General features: G+C 34.7%; 1 pseudogene; it reads right to left on the reverse strand.

The window, feature by feature from the left end:
- Window positions 1–5,298: 5,298 nt before the first annotated feature.
- On the reverse strand, window positions 5,299–16,829 carry LOC149012015 (protein FAR1-RELATED SEQUENCE 5-like; annotated as a pseudogene).
- Between the last annotated feature and the right edge of the window lie 889 nt (window positions 16,830–17,718).

The following is a 17,718-nucleotide window of genomic DNA, read 5'->3' on the forward strand; positions in this document are numbered from 1 at the left end:
CACCGCCTTACCCTCTCTACCTGGGTACGGGTTATGACCCGACCCAATACAATTTAACACTCCCCCTCAAGTTGGAGCATGAACATCATGAACACCCAACTTACTAAGAAGAAAATGATATTGTTCTTGACTCAAAGCTTTAATAAAAATATCTGTCATTTGATGCTTAGAAGAAACATAACTTGTTTGAATTTGCCGAGCCTGAAGTTTTTCACGAATCACATGACAATTGATCTCAATATGCTTTGTTCGCTCATGGAAGACTAGATTTGCAGCAATGTGTATAGCCGCTTTATTGTCACAAAAATAGATCCATAGGTTCTGGAAGCAAAACTCCTAAATCCTTAAGTAAATAGCGCAGCCAAGTTAATTCACAAGTTGTTGTGGCCATGGATCTGTATTCTGCTTCAGCAAAAGACCGGGAAACAGTTGACTGCTTTTTACTCTTCCAAGAGATAGGACTTGATTCAATGAAAACACAATAGCCAGTAGTAGAACGACGAGAAGTGGCACAACTTGCCCAATCTGAGTCACAAAAGGCATTGATGTGTAAGTCACTAACAGAAGATAACAAAATGCCTTTCCCTGGACAAGATTTTAAATAGCATAAAATCCAAAATGCAGCATCCAAGTGAGGTTTTCTAGGTTTCTCCATAAATTGACTGAGAACTTGCACAACAGAAACAATATCTGGTCTAGTGACTGTGAGATAAATTAATCTTCCAACAAGTCTTCTATATTCTGTTGGAGTAGCAAGAAGTTTGCCATCTTCACTGTTCAATTTTAAGTTTAGCTCCATAGGACAATTGATGGGTTTGGATCCAAGTAGACCTGCATCATTAAGCATCTCCAAGGTATATTTCCTTTGAGAAAGGAAAATACCTTTAGTTGATCGAGCAACCTCAATGCCAAGAAAGAATTTGAGAGTGCCCAAGTCTTTGATATGAAAGTGACTATGAAGAAACAATTTCAAAGCATTGATGGTAACTTGATCGTTGCCAGTAATAATTATATCATCCACATAAACCAAAACAATAGTGATGCTAGACCCACTAGAAGATACAAACAAAGAATAATCAGCTAATGATTGTTTGAATCTAGCAAGTTGTAGAGCAGAAGTGAAGTTGGAGAACCAATTGCAAAAAGCTTGTTTTAAACCATATATGGACTTGTGAAGACGACAAACCAAATTATTCTCCCCCTTTCGGGAAAAACCAGGTGGCAAAGACATGTAAACTTCCTCATCTAGATCACCTTGAAGAAAAGCATTGTTAACATCCATTTGAAAAAGAGGCCAACCTTTAATTGAAGCAATAGCAAGGAGGCATCGCACAGTGACTAATTTCGCAACAGGGAAAAATGTCTCTTGGTAGTCAACACCTTCAATTTGAGTAAAGCCTTTGGCAACCAAGCGAGCTTTGTAGCGTTCAATAGAACCATCAGCTCGATATTTAATTTTGTATACCCATTTACACTGGATAGCGACCTTGCCAGGGGGAAGAAGTTGCAAGCTCCAAGTATGGTTTAGCTCAAGAGCCTTAATCTCATCAGCCATTGCAGCACACCATTTGGGATTATGGGAAGCCTCAACAAAGGAACGAGGTTCAGAATCAGTAGAAATACTAGAAAGGAAAGCACGGTGAGTAGGGGAAAAAGCCGAATACGAGAGGTAATTATTGAGAGGATAAGGGCAAGAAGGAAGAGAAGCAACATTGTATTGATAGTCGTGGAGGTGAGGAGGAGGGCAAGTAGGACGAGTACTACGATGAAGAGAGATGCTAGGATCATCAGAGTGTGATTCTAGTAAAGAGGGGGTGGGATAGGAGGAGGAGGGGATATTGGATCATCAATTGCAGGGCAAGGAAGGACAGGTGGAGAAGAGGAGTGGGGAGAAGGAACGGATTGAAGGAAGGTTGCATGCTGGTATGGAAATATCGTCTCATGAAATATGACATCCCTACTAGTGAATATCTTACGAGTGATTGCAACAGATATCCAACCAACACAACTGCTTGTGGCTGACACAATAGTTTGTTTTTTTTTTTGGTTGCCAAAGATGACTGCCACATTGGATGCTTCAACATCTACTGTCGAATTGGGTGGATATCATTCACCTTATTATATTCATCCATCTGACAATTCAGGTATTACTCTGGTCACTCAAGTTCTCGCTGGCGATAATTATCATACTTGGCGACGGGCTGTGAGGATGGCTCTCTCTGCCAAGAATAAAGTTGGTTTCATTACTGGCACCTTATATAAACCTTCATCCCCACCTTCCACAGTTGATGCTTGGATTAGATGCAATGACATGGTCTTATCTTGGTTACTTAATATTATTTCTCCAGAGATCTTATCTTTAGTGGCTTTTATTGATACGGCCTATGATCTTTGGAATGATTTGGTGGAGCGTTTTACTGAAGGAAATGCTACCCGCATATATCACTTGAAACGGACCACTAGTAATCACACTCAAGGTCAGTCTTCATTTTCCGTTTACTTTAATAAATTGGAAGCCCTTTGGGATGAGTTGGCTTCACTTTCCATCATTCCACAATGCTCTTGTGGGGCCTTAAGGGAATTAACAACATTATAGCACGCAGAGAAGGTATTAAAATTCTTGATGGGCCTTAATGATAGCTACTCTATTATTAGCAGCCAAATTTTGGCCATTGAACCTCTTCCAAATATCAATAAAGTATTCTCTATGGTTATTCAAGAAGAGCGTCAACAAGAATTGTAGATTACTCATTCTGTACCTACTCATCCTGATGTTGCTGCACTTCAGGCTACTCGCAATAATTCTAGCCGTGCGACTCGTTCTTCTGGCACTCATCGATCAAGACCTAAATGTGATCAATGTGGACGTGAAGGGCACTTGAAGGCTCGTTGTTATAAACTTCACGGTTTTCCTCCTAAAGTTCCAGATTCAAATTCCTCCTCATCCAGTGTTGCAACTTCTACAGTGGCTCCTAGATCTAGCCCATCTCTCACAGCCGAACAATACCAACAGTTTATGCAATTTGTCAGTATCGGAAGCCCTCAACCTTCTGCCAATTTGTCTAGTGAGTCTATTTGTTGTTCCTCCATTTCTTCATCTCATTGGATCATTGATACAAGTGCTACCAATCATATAACACACTCTTTGCATCTTTTAAATAATGTTTTACCTTATACTCATTCTAGACCTATTCGTCTACCTAAAGGTACATCTGTCCCAGTGACTCACAAAGGGACTGCTCACTTATCTTCTTCTATTCACCTTCATGATGTGCTTTATGTTCCTGATTTTCATTATAATTTATTGTCTATCAGTCAACTCACTAAATCTCTACATTGTGCTGTTATTTTCTTTCCTGATTTTTGTGTTTTTCAAGACCTCCCCATGAAAAGGGAGATTGGGATTGGTGAAAAGCATGCTGGTCTCTACTTTTATCGTGCTCGTGGTCATTTTGCTTCCTTTGTTTCACAATCTTCACATAAATTTGACATGTGGCATTGGCGATTAGGTCATCCTTTTCATTTTCCTCACAATTTTTTGTCTCAAATTTTTCTGATGTTACCATTTCACCTCGACATTGTGCTTTTTGTCCTCTTGCTAAACAATCACGTTTACCTTTTCCAATGCATGTTGAACGGAGTAATTGTCATTTTTCTCTTTTACATTGTGACATATGGGGTGATTTTTCTATTGCTTCTTTTTCTAGTGCTCATTAAAGCAGCCTCTGTTTTGCAATAAAGCAACCTCAAAGTCAACAAATCAGCAAGAATCCATATGCGTTGCAATAAAGCAACCTATTTTATCTTGTATGCTTTGCAACGGATCACCAAGAAAGGTTTGGAATGATGATTCCCAAGCACAAGAAAGTCCGATCAATATAGTCCGACGACTACACCAACGACGTCTTCAACAACGACGTCGTCTCCAACGAAACTAGAGAAAAAAAAATTTTATGCAGCAGAACAAAGATTCCGACGGCGGCAGTGGGTGAGAAAAAAAAAGGAAAAAATATTTGCAGCAGCTATGGAAGAGACGGATCGAAAACCTTAACTGATTCCATGTGAATTGTGTAATCAAGGAAAAAGATGTGAGATTTAGGAGGAACAAGAGGAGATAACATGGTTCGGCCAGAGGCCTACGTCCACGGGAGAAAGGAGGCTTCTTTAGTTTTCATTTAATACTAGGGTTTTACAATGATCCACAATTTATAGGCTTATCCACCACCTTACCCTCTCTACCTGGGTATGGGTTATGACCCGACCCAATACAATTTAACACGATTTATTTAATCTATGCAGTAGCCTTTTTTATATGATGTTCAAAATTACTTCTTTCAATTTAAACAAAACCTATGTATTTACGCAACTGACTTGTGGCCACAACTTGCAAAGCTATGGGTAAGAATGCAAGCTTGGGGCAGTTATATGGAAGTATGCAAGAGGCTTATCAACAAATGCGAACTCCATTTATCTACCAGCAGCTCTAGTATGTGTGATGTCTTCAATTTTGAGTTCTATTAACCATAAATTTACTGCTATTTCTGTTTTTCTTCTCTTGAAGCAATGGATAAAAATCGTCAGAACTCAAAAGTTCAGTTGACGACCGAGAAATCATCAAGTCATTTTTGAGATGGTCTATTTCGAGAATGATTAGCAGCTAGGAAATCCAACAGTGACAACTTGTACATGGTATTTCTTTCTACAGCTTAGGCTTTTGTGACTTGGCCTGAAACATCAGTTTCTTGATCAGGGACTAAAGAAATTGAAGGAGTCTACAATTCAATTGGCTTCAAGCATGGGAAATATTGATGCTCCAGTTGACGAGACGGTATATGATGTTGAGAAGGAGATTGATGATCTTCTGCCTATTGAGGTGCTTCAATCTTTGATGGTGGGAGGATGTGTTGCAGCCATGTCTTTTCTTAAGATGATTCCAACCTCAGTACTTTGGGGCTATTTTGCTTTCATGGCTATTGAAAGTTTACCCAGCAACCAATTCTGGGAGAGGATCCTAGTGCTCTTCGTTGCTCCAAGCCGAAGATACAAGTATTGTCATTTGTCTTCTTTTCAATTGAGCATTTCTATATTATCTCCCCAACTGAGTTTCTAAAGTGAAACAGGGTGCCACAACTATTAAAAGCAAGTCAGTGTCGTTCAAGTGTGGAAGGAGATTCTTTTGTGGTTTGAAAGCAAGTCAGTGTTCAGTGTTCAAGTGTGTGAAAGCAAGTCAGTGTTCATTTGGGAACTTTACCCTCGACTAGATTTTGAAATTATAGTGGCTTCAGCTATCATACAATTTCATGTAACACTTTTATTCCAGTTATCACTTTTGCTTCTTTTCTTGGTAATCTTTTTGGAAACTATATTAAGCTCTCCATACCAACTTTTTTTGGAGGCAGGAAAACTGGAGTCTACAAAAAAAATAGAGGTGGTATACTCCACCATATCCTCTGCACATTTTGTGGCAATCTCAAAACCTTTTGTTGAATTAGAAGCATGACTTGCCAACTTAACAAATGTTTGGCAAAGAAACTTGTAACGCTGTGTGTGACTCAAATTAGTATCTTCTATGACTTGTTTTTGTTTATTATCCTCCACCAACAAACTTCTTGTTCCCCGTGTCCATCTTCTTAAAATATACTTCTCAGGAATAAACTTTATTTCTAGTTCATCAAACACTTTCCAAGCATGACAACAAAGAATACCAAATGTCTCAAATTTTCTACAAGTGCATAGTATTGATTGTTTATTATGACTGTATGTAAACTATATATTCTCCTTCTATAAGATTCCCATTTTCATCTCTTAAATGAATTGTGTACTCATTAAAGACATCATCTCCATTACGAATCACTAATGAGCAAGCACCGAACCAATTATATTCGTCTTCAAACTTTTCATATATATTAGGGGTGCAAATTTTTGCTACTTGTATCACAATTGATGCTTTTGATTTCAACCTAGGAAGTGTATTCATTGCTTTATATTCATCACTCAATTTATTGGCACGTTTATCCTCCACTAACCGTTCAAAATGATTAAAAAATTGTACTAGATCCAAATTTGGTCTGAAATACCTCTTCAAATAAGCATTAATACTTTCACTAAGTTGTGTGCTCCTCACACCTAGTGTGAAAGTATTTTTCATGTAACAAGCTGCCCATTTCTCTTTAATTCCATAAAGTCGATCTAACCATGAATTATTTTGGACTTCATAATCATTTTGCAACTTTTCCAGGCATTTTCAAACTCTTCTTCAACTTTATAACCATAAATACACCTTGTAAAATCCTTAAAAAAGGATGATCCATTCTTCATTAGATTACCAAGGTGTGTAACCCCATTTTGCATTATGTGCCATGTACACAACCCATGCCATGTCTTAGGTAAGACATCACTTATAGCTTTCGACATTGCTGCATCTTGATCAGTAAAAATAGTTATGGGTTTCTTTTGACAATTTGCTTTCAAGAATGCCTCAAACAACCATTTGAAAGACTCAGCTGTCTCATCGTATAGCAATGCTTCTCTACATATAGTCGCACCTTTATGATGATTGAACCCCGCAAAAATACTAAATGGCATGCACTCTTTATTAGTGAAAAATGTTGTATCAAATACAACAATGTTGCCAAATAATGCATAATCAATGATCATCCTTGGGTCTGCCCAAAATATGTTTGTTATTTGTTCTTCATTATCTAACTACAAATCATATATAAATGATGGGTTAAGCTTTGTTTGCTTTTGAAAATATGCTAATAAACTCCCAGCTTCACCATAAGCCAAATGTCGTTGGCATTTAGTTCGAAGATAATTTTGTATATCTTCCCTGGTATAACTTAGGTTTTCTCTACCCCCTGCTTGCTTACTCAAAAGATCATAATTTGCTTTGGTCCTGATACCAGAGTCATCAGCCAAATCTATTGCATATGCAGAGACATCTGTGATTTTCCATTGAAATCGCATTAAATGAGTAGTAGCAGGTGTATGAAGTAAATGATTGTGATTATCATCAAAAGCTCGACATTCATAAAGCCCATTATCCAACCTAAAAATACACATTCTTGCATAACATTCTTCTAGGTTCTGCACGAGACTTGATTGTGCAATTATCTCTCTTGTCCTTATCCCGATGTCCTTCTTTGTTACATGAAAATCTCTTTTGTTTTACAATTGTCTTGTCTTTCTTACTCTTATGTGCATAATAGTGCATAATATCTCTTAATACTAAAACTAGTTATTCTTCCATACTGGTTGTAAAAATCATATGCCTCATTCTCTGAAGTGAAAGTCAAACCAATCCGTGGCTTATAATCAGCATAATTATCTTCAATAGGTGATATCTCTGGATTTTCCATGTCCAAGCAATTCACAAAAGCTACAGTAATAACATCGCTTTTTTAGCATTATATAACTGATCTTTTAAAGAAAATGAACTATTTTATGTATAAGAAAGCTCAGATTATACTTAGAGTATCAAAATAGTAAATGACAAGGGCATATGACTAAGATCAATTAAATAAATCTTACTATAAAACAACAACCTGACTGAATACAAAGATGCAACATTGAGGGAAAGGATCAAGCATCAATGCCAATGAACAACTCGTACCAAGATTACAACCATTGATAGGCCCTAGGTACCATATTTGCAGACCATTGAATGGACATAAGGTTGAGACATGCAATCAATAGTGGAGACCTTGGCCCTCAACCACTTTTTGGTGATTACAAATGGTTTGGTTGGTCAACCAAACCATTGGAACTCATTCAGGAATGCTTTGATAAAGCAGGTAGAAGAATTCGTTTAGAATATAAGTGTCTGCGTTGGGAGCTAAAATGTTTTGGTGTGTAAAGAGTTGCCTGGGTGAATCAAGCTAGCTCCCATAACACTGACCCCCCCCCCAAAACAAACCCACACGCACACTCCCTACGAAAAATCATTTAAGTGGCTTTCTCATGATAGGATAGAAATGAGTGCTTTCTTACCATTGGCACTCCACTGTAAATCTTCAGGATAAAGGAGTTCAAGAGGATCCTTGAAACACCTTGTCATCATAAAACTACTTTATTTCTAATGCCGGTCTAAAAACCAACACCTCAAATGATTAAAGTTGTAAATCACAACTTCCTTACAAAGACAAGTACCATACTTTTATCCTTGTTCAGCCTCCCAAAATTGACAAATCCATATTTTGTGCCATCACAATCCTCCAATTCCTTTGGTTTCCCAGTCCACGATGTGCTTTTCTAGAAAGAAAACCCAATCACTATAATAATATTGTTTGAGTTATAGACCAATCCAATGAATACCAGACATCCAACTAAGTAAAAAAAGAAGAGGAAGAGCATAATTGGTAAGCAAGCACCTAGCATAATTGAGATTTCAATGCCAACTTGGTTTTCAAACTAGGACAAAACCCATATATTTCATTGTATGCCATAAGAATACTTAGATACAATTAACTTAAAGAAAGCTAGTGTTGCACTGAAAGCAACTCATGTTATTACCCTTAATTTATCTCATGAAGTGTTCTGTTTCTTAAGGTCGGCTGTTATTAGAAAGAATTCCTCCTTATGCTTTTCCAGAAATATATATACAAGAAGAATGAGTCTTAGTTTCCTGATTCATTATTACGCATTTACATCACATACCTCTACTGTAAAAATACGATCTTCATTCAATAAGCTTCAAGAATTTGTTGGGTGGAATTTCAAGTACTATATATAGCCAATTTCATCAATAGCAAATGTGTCATCAAGAGGAAAAATACGTAAGTATCTGATGTTGCATTGTTTAAATTTTGAGTCATCTTATGCATTATGCAAAATAATAGTCAGATAAATAAGGCAAGTTGGAGTCTCTTTTGTATGTTGATATGCATAGAAATGACTAAGCATGCAAAAAGAGAATGTGGAAACGATATGCAAAATAGAAGCATCAGAAACCAAGACTAAGAAACTTTAGATGTGAAGGGAATCCAATCCTCCCTATGCATGTCCCCTGATTTCCTAATATTTCAGAGGACTTGAAAAGCAAACCAATCCCATGTGTAAACAAAATTTTCCACATTGTATGTATACACACACCCACATGCACAATCTACTTAGAAATTTTACTGCATATTGGCCCATATGTTTATGGATACAGTTGGCTATGGAGCATGATAATTTAACTAGGTGAAGCTTAAATTTCAAATACTCATGCTAAAAGAAAAATCACCAAATTTGGTTGAGCATCAAAGAAAATCATATGGGGAAAATTTACCACTCAATAACTTTAGCAAAGTTAAGCTCGAATAGGGTGATCATGGAATACAAAATCCAATACGTGAGCCATTGTTGATCATTCACTATAGACTTGGTCTCAATAGCCTTGACTGAGGCATGCCTGTGAATAAGCCAATCAATAAACCATAAACCCATAATTTAAATTACCTAAATTTCATAATATGAGAAATAAGAGGAAATCCCACTTACAGAGGATGAGCCAGGGTAACCACGGGCATGTGGATTGAACAGAGCCAACAAAGTTAGATAACAAAATAACACATTTTCGTTCGCAAAGCAATAGTTCAAATGGGTTTAAAAATTTGTACTAAGCAGCTATGAATTCATCATCAAGAAATAAAAGTGGAAAAATAGACATACCCAGCAAGAACATCAAAATTCTTTGCAACCATGCTGGAGAATAATACTTACCAATTCAGGAAGTTCGGTTTTCTCTATCAATCTTGGTCGCAATCCTTCGCCGGAGACAATGTAGAGAAGTATCTTCGTGCCATCTTGGTCTCAGTCATTCCCCGGAGAAGACAACGGTGATTGAACGAATAGATTTAGGTTTAGTATATGTTATTTTATATTTTGAAATTCTGAAGAAATAATGGACCGATTTGGTTTAACCATATCGGTCCATTATTAGACCGGTCCACTGTTGTTCAATCCTTAAAGCTATTTCAGTGTAGAATGCCAGCCGTTGACATTCAGCCGCTGACACGTGGCGGCCATCGAGCAGCCGCTGGATTGCCGTTGGGATGTTGGCCGCAGAAGATTAGATTCCTATTAGTTGATGTTGTAATTATAGTTTTATTTCTAATGTTTTAGTGGGATTGACCCATATCTTAGCCTAGATGTTTTAATGCATAATGCATAAATTCCTCTCCTTACTTTCAAATGTTTATATTCAAACCTTGTGTTTCCATGCATTTTTGTATCTCTTTAAATTTCAATGGATTGTTATAAATAATATTTATTTATGGATGTCCATTACCCCCAAAGAGATCATACCAAAATATATAACATCCAAATGAAAATCTCAACCATCTTAGCGTGCAATCTTGGCGATCTATATTTCCATATTAACCAAAGATCTTAGCAATCCATTATTCCATATCAATATCATCTTATTGTGTGTGAGAATCATATATTATATTTTTTTGTCGACTCTAATATTTTCATATCAGAGAAGATGTTAGTTCTATTATAAATATGTAATGAATAACTAAATAAAAAAGTTAAACTGATCTTGTCCTCATTTTCTTTCTTATCTTGAATATATTCTTCATTTTATAACACGTTATCAGCACAACTCCTATCAAAGTATTGCGTTTGGAGAAGAAAGACGACAGACTGTGCATTATTATGCTTTCTATTCCAAGATGAAAAGGATGATCGACCTCCCCACGCATTTATATAAACAATGGAGTTTGCCTTGTTTATCTTGTTATGTAAATGCATCGTGATTAAGGTATGTGATTAATTGAATTTAAGAATCAAACAATTTATAAGATATTAGGTTGCCTTAATAATTGTGGTTTGTCATTACTTAATCTCAACATAATAGTTTTATTTATTGTATATAGTGGTTGCTAGTTTTGCACTACAAATATTGTTGGATGTGCTTGAAGTTGCAAGATTTGAAATTGAAAATGAATACAGTTCGACAGATGCACCTAAAGTTGCAAGATTTGAAACAGTAAATGAATACAGTTATGTTGATGCACCTAAAGTTGCAAGATTTGAAACTGTGAATGGATGCAGTTTTGTAGATACACGTGAAGTTACAAGATTTGAAACTGTACATAAGTGTAGTTCTATTTTTAAAAGTAGTTCTTAATTAAAATTATGTGAAGAAAATATTATCAATGAGAACTTATTAGAAAGAAAAACATTTTTCAATCTTTCATGCTTCAAATGTGCTATTACAATAGTAATATCATGAAAAAGGTTTTAAAAGATTTTCTGAATTAATCTCATACCTCATTGTGACTAAACAAAATAATGAATTATTAACAAAAAATTATAAAGTTCATCCATTCCCTAAAGTGAATACAGTAATTCATGATAAGTCTGAAAGAAGACAAATTTATAATCGTGGTTATGACTATGGACGTGAATGATCCAAAAGATGAAATAATTATCATTTTAATGATGAAAATAAGTAAAGAATAATAAGGATTCTCAATGTGACGCTTGAAGGAGTAAAGATAATATTTATCATCGATGTGGTATGAAATATCATTAGGCATATATCTGTAGTACTCTTTAATATTTTGATAAACTTTAATTAAAGAGATAAAAATAATGTGGAGATAAATGATACTTTCCAAAATAATGATATTGAAGTAAAATTTGCTGTAAGAGGATGATTTTGATAGTCTCACAAATACTACACATCTAGATGTTGCAGACTCCTTTGAAAATATGTTACTGAAGTTCAAATAAAAATATAATTAATATTATATCAGTTTGTATATATATATATATATATATATATATATGTGTGTGTGTGTGTGTGTGTGTGTGTTTTTTATTATTATGTTGATTTTCTACATATCAATTTATGTATTTTATTGCATTTGGATGAAGAATATGAATATTTCTTAATGTGCTATGACATATATTTTACTGAGAGAGAAAACAATTCTTTTATTCAATGATGCGGAAACCAATGTTCATACAATATTCGGCAGTACAACATTGATTGGAGGCTCCGGAAGAGTAATCTATTATTACCTAGGAGACAAAATTGGCTATAAATAATGCATTATTTTGTAGTTTCAAATAAACTTATTAAGTTTCAAAGATATTTACCAAAATGGATTATATTGAGACTATAAATAATGGTGAAAAATAAATAAATAAATAAATAAATATATATATATATATATATATATATATATATATATATATATATATATATATATATATATATATATATAATTATTACAAAAGTATTAGATATTTTCTCCTGATTTGTACTACACATATATTCACATGGTTGAAACACATGTGGTAAATGCAAAGAATATCGATTTGATGGCTTTATTATTTAAAATGACCGATTGGACCATCTCGGATCAAATATGATGTGAAAAATTGTCAAAAATTCATTTATCATCTATTGATTCTTCAATTCAATGAATTTTCTTATGCTACTTGTTCTCAAAAAATAATTATTACTAGATCATCACCAGCTAAAATTGGGATTTAATCTCCTACATTTTTTTTGAGAGTATATAGAGTGACATATATAAACTCATTCACCCATCATGTGAAATTCAGATATATATAGTTTTAGTAAATGCATATATAAGATGATCATATATATGTTTACTAACTCGTAATTTGGTGTTTGTGAAATTGATTGTTCAAATAATTAGACTAAGAGCACAATTTATGGATTATAAATAAAAATAATTTGTCTTGATAATGCTGATGAGTTTACATTTTCTGCTCTAAATGATTACTGTATGACAATTGAAATCATAGTTGAATTGTTTGTTGCTCATATTTGTATCCAAAATGGTTTGGTAAAATCATTTATTAAACGTCTCCAATTAATAGTTAAACCATTACTTATGAGAACAAAATCTCAAGTGTTGGCATGGGATATGTTATTTTATATGCAACTTCATTTGTACGCATCAAGCCAACAAATTGTCATAAATTCTCCTTAATACAATTGATTTATGGTTAGAAGTCAAATATTTTCAATTGCTCCACCACAACACGCAAAGATGAGTCCCCAAATAAAGTTGGGAATATATGTTGGATATGAATCTTCTTATATATTTCAGTATCTTGCCAAAGATAGGAGATTTATTTAAAGCAAGACTTACTAATTATCATTTTGATGAATTAGTTTTTCCAACATGAGGGGGAGAAATAAATAGTCGAAAAAAGAGGTTGATTATAATGTATTATCATTATCTCATTTAGATCCTTGAACTGAACAATATGAACCTGAAGTTTAAAAAATAATGCGTTTACAAAGTATTATGAATCAACTATCAGATTTGCTAACCTGCTAAGAGTTACTAAATCTCATAATCCAGCTGTAAATACTCCAATTTAGGTTAATGTCCCAGCATGACAATCTATCAATGCAAATGATAATAAACTATGTTTAAAATGTGGAATGCTAATTGGTTTCCAATGCTAAAATCTTAGGGAAAATAAAGGAGCAAATAATCAAGATGGTCATAATATCGAGAAAATTTATTATGAAAATCCTGAAGACATAACTTTCTATAAAACCCCAGAAAAGGTTCAGGTACCTGAAAATAATGAAGAGATCTCGATTAATTATGTCATTGCAGAAAAAAGATGGAACCGAAAAGATTTAGTTGTTAACAATATTTTTGCATATTATGTTATTGTTGAAATAATGCAACAAAATGATGATCTTGAAATAAATTTGTTGATGAATGTAAATGAAAAAATGATTGGCTAAAATGGAAAGACGTGATTCAAGCAGAATTGAATTCATTCAAAAAAATAAAATTTTTAGTCCAAACATCTAAAGATATAGAGTCAGTGGGGGTACAAATGAATTTTCATCCGAAAATTAAATGAGAAAAAGAATGAAATCATGATACATAAAGCATGATTATGGCACAAGAATTTTCGCAAATGCTTGGCATTGATTATATGGAAACATATTCTCTTAAGGTGGATGCAATCACCTTCAAATATCTTATTATTTTCTCAGTACATGAAAGTTTTGGCATGTGCCTAATGGATATTATTACAGCCTATTTATATGGCTCACTAGAGTGTGAAATTTAAATAAAAATTTCTAAAAGATTAAAAATGTTTGAAGCACATAAAATTCTCGAAAAATTTATTCAATAAAGTTTTAAGAATTATTATATAGATTAAAACAATCATGGCATATATTGTTTAACCACCTTAGTGAATATTTACTAAATGAAGAGTATAAAAATGACCCAATTTATTATTTTGCTTTTATTAAATTATATGGATCTAATTTTTTTATAATAAGTGTATATGTTGATATCATCGAAACACCTGAAGAGCTTCCAAAAGCAATAGATTATTTGAAGAAAGTTGAAATGAAAGATGTTGAAAAGACAAAGTTTTGTCTAAGCTTGCAAATTGAACATTTGATGACTAGAATATTTGTTTATCAATCAATTTCTATAGAAAATGTTTTGAAGCGATGTTACATAACTAAAACACATCCATTGAGTATTTCAATAGTTGTGAAATCTTTTGACATAAAGAAATATTTATTTCAACCCCATGAAAACAATGAAGAACTTATTGGTCTTGAAATATCATATTTAATTGTAATTGGGGCACCAATGTATCTTGCTAATAATACACAATGGGATATAACACTTTCTATAAGTGTATTAGCAAGATTTATCTCTTCTCCAATACAAGAACACTGGAATGCTGTTAAACATATTTTTCGATACCTTCGAGAATTATTGACATGATGTTATTTTATAAATGTGAACATCATTTAATTATTATGCAGATTCAGGATATTTATATGAAACTGGATCTCATACAGGCTATTTATTCATAAGTGGATGTTAGCTATTTCATAGTGTTCAATAAAACAAACTATAGCTGTCACTTTTTCAAATCATACAGAGATAATAATGATTCATGAAGTAAGTCGACAATATATTTAGTTAAGAGAATTTTTTTTTCGCTAAAAGGGTCATTTTATAACGAAAATAAGAAAAAGAAAAGAAATACAGCAATTAGTACCTACCTTGCTCACCCACAACAACAGTTGCCCCCATTACACCCTTCCTCACCGGTTCCTACTCATAATTGACAACAACTAAGTCATCAGAAACGAAATGTAGGACGTCTAGATGCATCCAAATCAAGATCTTTAAGAAAAGCTTCATAACAATAGTTACATAGCAGCACTATCCTCTCCTAATGGGAGGCACTGATGCACTGTGGATACTTTCGCTAAAGCTGCATCTACCTTCTTGAATTCCTCTGCTATAGAAACCTTTTTACTTGTTACTACTTTCTTCACTGCATGAGCCTTCTTCTTCGGACGACCAGGTTTCCGACGAGGAGAACCTTCAGCCCGCACTGATATAGACGAAGACAAAAGTGGAAGAACTACTTTCAATTGCAAAGTTTCATCATTGGCCGAACTCTCCAACCTGGCCGAATTCTGATCGGCCCCACAATAGTCCAAATCATCCTCCGTAGTTCCTTCAATGGCTGAACTTCTAATAATATTTACAACTTCTAGTCCCACCAATGAACACTCCAAAGAAGGGTTTCCAATTTGCATAGAACTCTTACCTGCAACAAGCACTTTTTGAAATTCAAAAGGAGTGGCCGAACCACTTTCGAGCTTATCTGTAGGTCCCACTAGTGAACTCCCCAAAGGAAGTTTACCAATTGGATTAAAACACTTTGCCGCATCTAAGGAATTTTGAATTTCAAAACTAGAGTCCACGACCAAAGAAGCTGCTTCAAAATTATTCAAATTCTGTTGGGCCCCGCATGACCCCACTTGAAGCTCCAAACTAGAGTTCACGTCCAATGCAGTTTCTTCCAATCTAATCGAATTTTGTTGCGTAGAAAAGTCTTCCACATAAACCGAATTCTGTTCCATAGAAGAGTCTTCCACTCTAACCGAATTCAGCAGGGCCCCACAAGGCCTCTCATGAAGCTTTTCAAACCGTTCGAAAGAGCCAATATCCTTAGTGGCCCGAATTAGGTGGAAGTTGGTTAGTCGTGGGACCAACAGAGGTAACTACGTTCTTTGAAAGATTACCAACCAACATCGAACTCTTGCCTTTATCTAAAATTTTTTGAAGTTTTTAAAAGATCACTTTGCGAGAGAGAAAGATCAAGAGAAGAGTTCTCGCTAGACACGATCACCACATCAGAGGGAACCAACCTTGTAGATTTGAAATTTGAATTGAAATTTGAAATTGAATTTGTTGCACCCTCATTGGATGAAATAGAGTCCTCCAAACCCGCCACCTCTAGAGCCACACGAATCTGATGTTGGAGTGAGCTTGGAGTCTGCACTCTCACACCGTCAATAGGACTCCCATCCACAATAGGATTATCTGCTGGGAGGTTTTCTGCAAGAACGATAGAGGGCTGAACCTACAAACCATCCACAGAATCGTTTGAAGCAAACCTACAATGAAGACCCAGGTGGCCTTCTCGATTACACCGTGAGCACCGCAGAATATCATCCTCAAAAATTACCTTCTGAAAAAAACTAAAAATTCGAAGAGTTCCTGGTTCAAGGTGTTCAATCTGAACCTCATTCACTTGAACAGCATCGACCTCCAATTCAACCAAAATTCAAGCATAATGACCAATAGAACCAAGACGAGTTCGTCTATCAAGTTAAACAGGTCTCCCAACAAATTTTGCTATAGAAAGAAGCACTTTCTCATGCCAATACTCAAGAGGTAAATCAGGGAAACAAACCCACACCAACTTACCTGCTGGTTGAGGAGAGTGGATATTAAAATCCGGCCTCCATCGTTGAAAACGAATGTATTGCTTTCCAACATTCCAAAAACCTCTGCACCACACCTCAGTCATATCTGCCTCACTATGAAACTGAAAGATGATAAACCCTTTCCCCAATGAATGTAAGATCACCCCTTGAGAAAATTTCCAAGCACCCCTAGCTAGCTCAAAAAGAGTTATTCTCATCTGGAGATGCAGGGTTAAGAGATACAACACATTCAAGAAGCATGCGGTCTTCTACTAAAAAATGGGTTTCAACAATATAATATGAAAATAATATTGCATGCATAGCTCAATTGAAGAGATGATACATCAAAAGAGATAGAATGAAACATATTTCACCGAAATTCTTCTTCACTAATGATCTTCAACAAAATGGTAAAATTGATATTCATTACATTTGTTCAAGTCATAAATTAACATATTTTTTTACTGAGACATTGCTTACTTCAAATTTTGAAAAGCTGGTATATGATATTGGAATGTGCGTACTCAAAGATACTCAACGATGTTATCATCAGGGGGAATAAAATACATATTGTACTCTTTTTTCCTTCACCAAGATTTTGTTCTACTGGATTTTCCTAGTAAGGTTTTTAATGAGGTAGCTATCAATACGTATTATTTAGATATGTATACTCTTTTTCTTTCACTAAGAATTTTTTTCCACAGGGTTTTTCTTAGTAAGGTTTTAACGAAATACATTATCTATTGATGGATATCCAAGGGAGAGTGTTATAAATAATACTTATTTATAGATGTCCATTACCCCCAAAGATTTTGTTGGTGCAACCTAGAGGGGGGGTGATTAGGTTGCAACTAGTGGATTGTCCCAATTTTTCGGTTTGTGCGGAAATACAAGATAAATTGAGAATTCAAATGAATCTAAACAATACAAGCAACCACAAGATAAGTATTTTATAGTGGTTC

Source organism: Hakea prostrata, chromosome 7 (genome assembly GCF_041222555.1).
Source record: "Hakea prostrata isolate BN-2017 chromosome 7, UWA_Hpros_2, whole genome shotgun sequence".
NCBI classification, from domain to species: Eukaryota; Viridiplantae; Streptophyta; class Magnoliopsida; order Proteales; family Proteaceae; genus Hakea; species Hakea prostrata.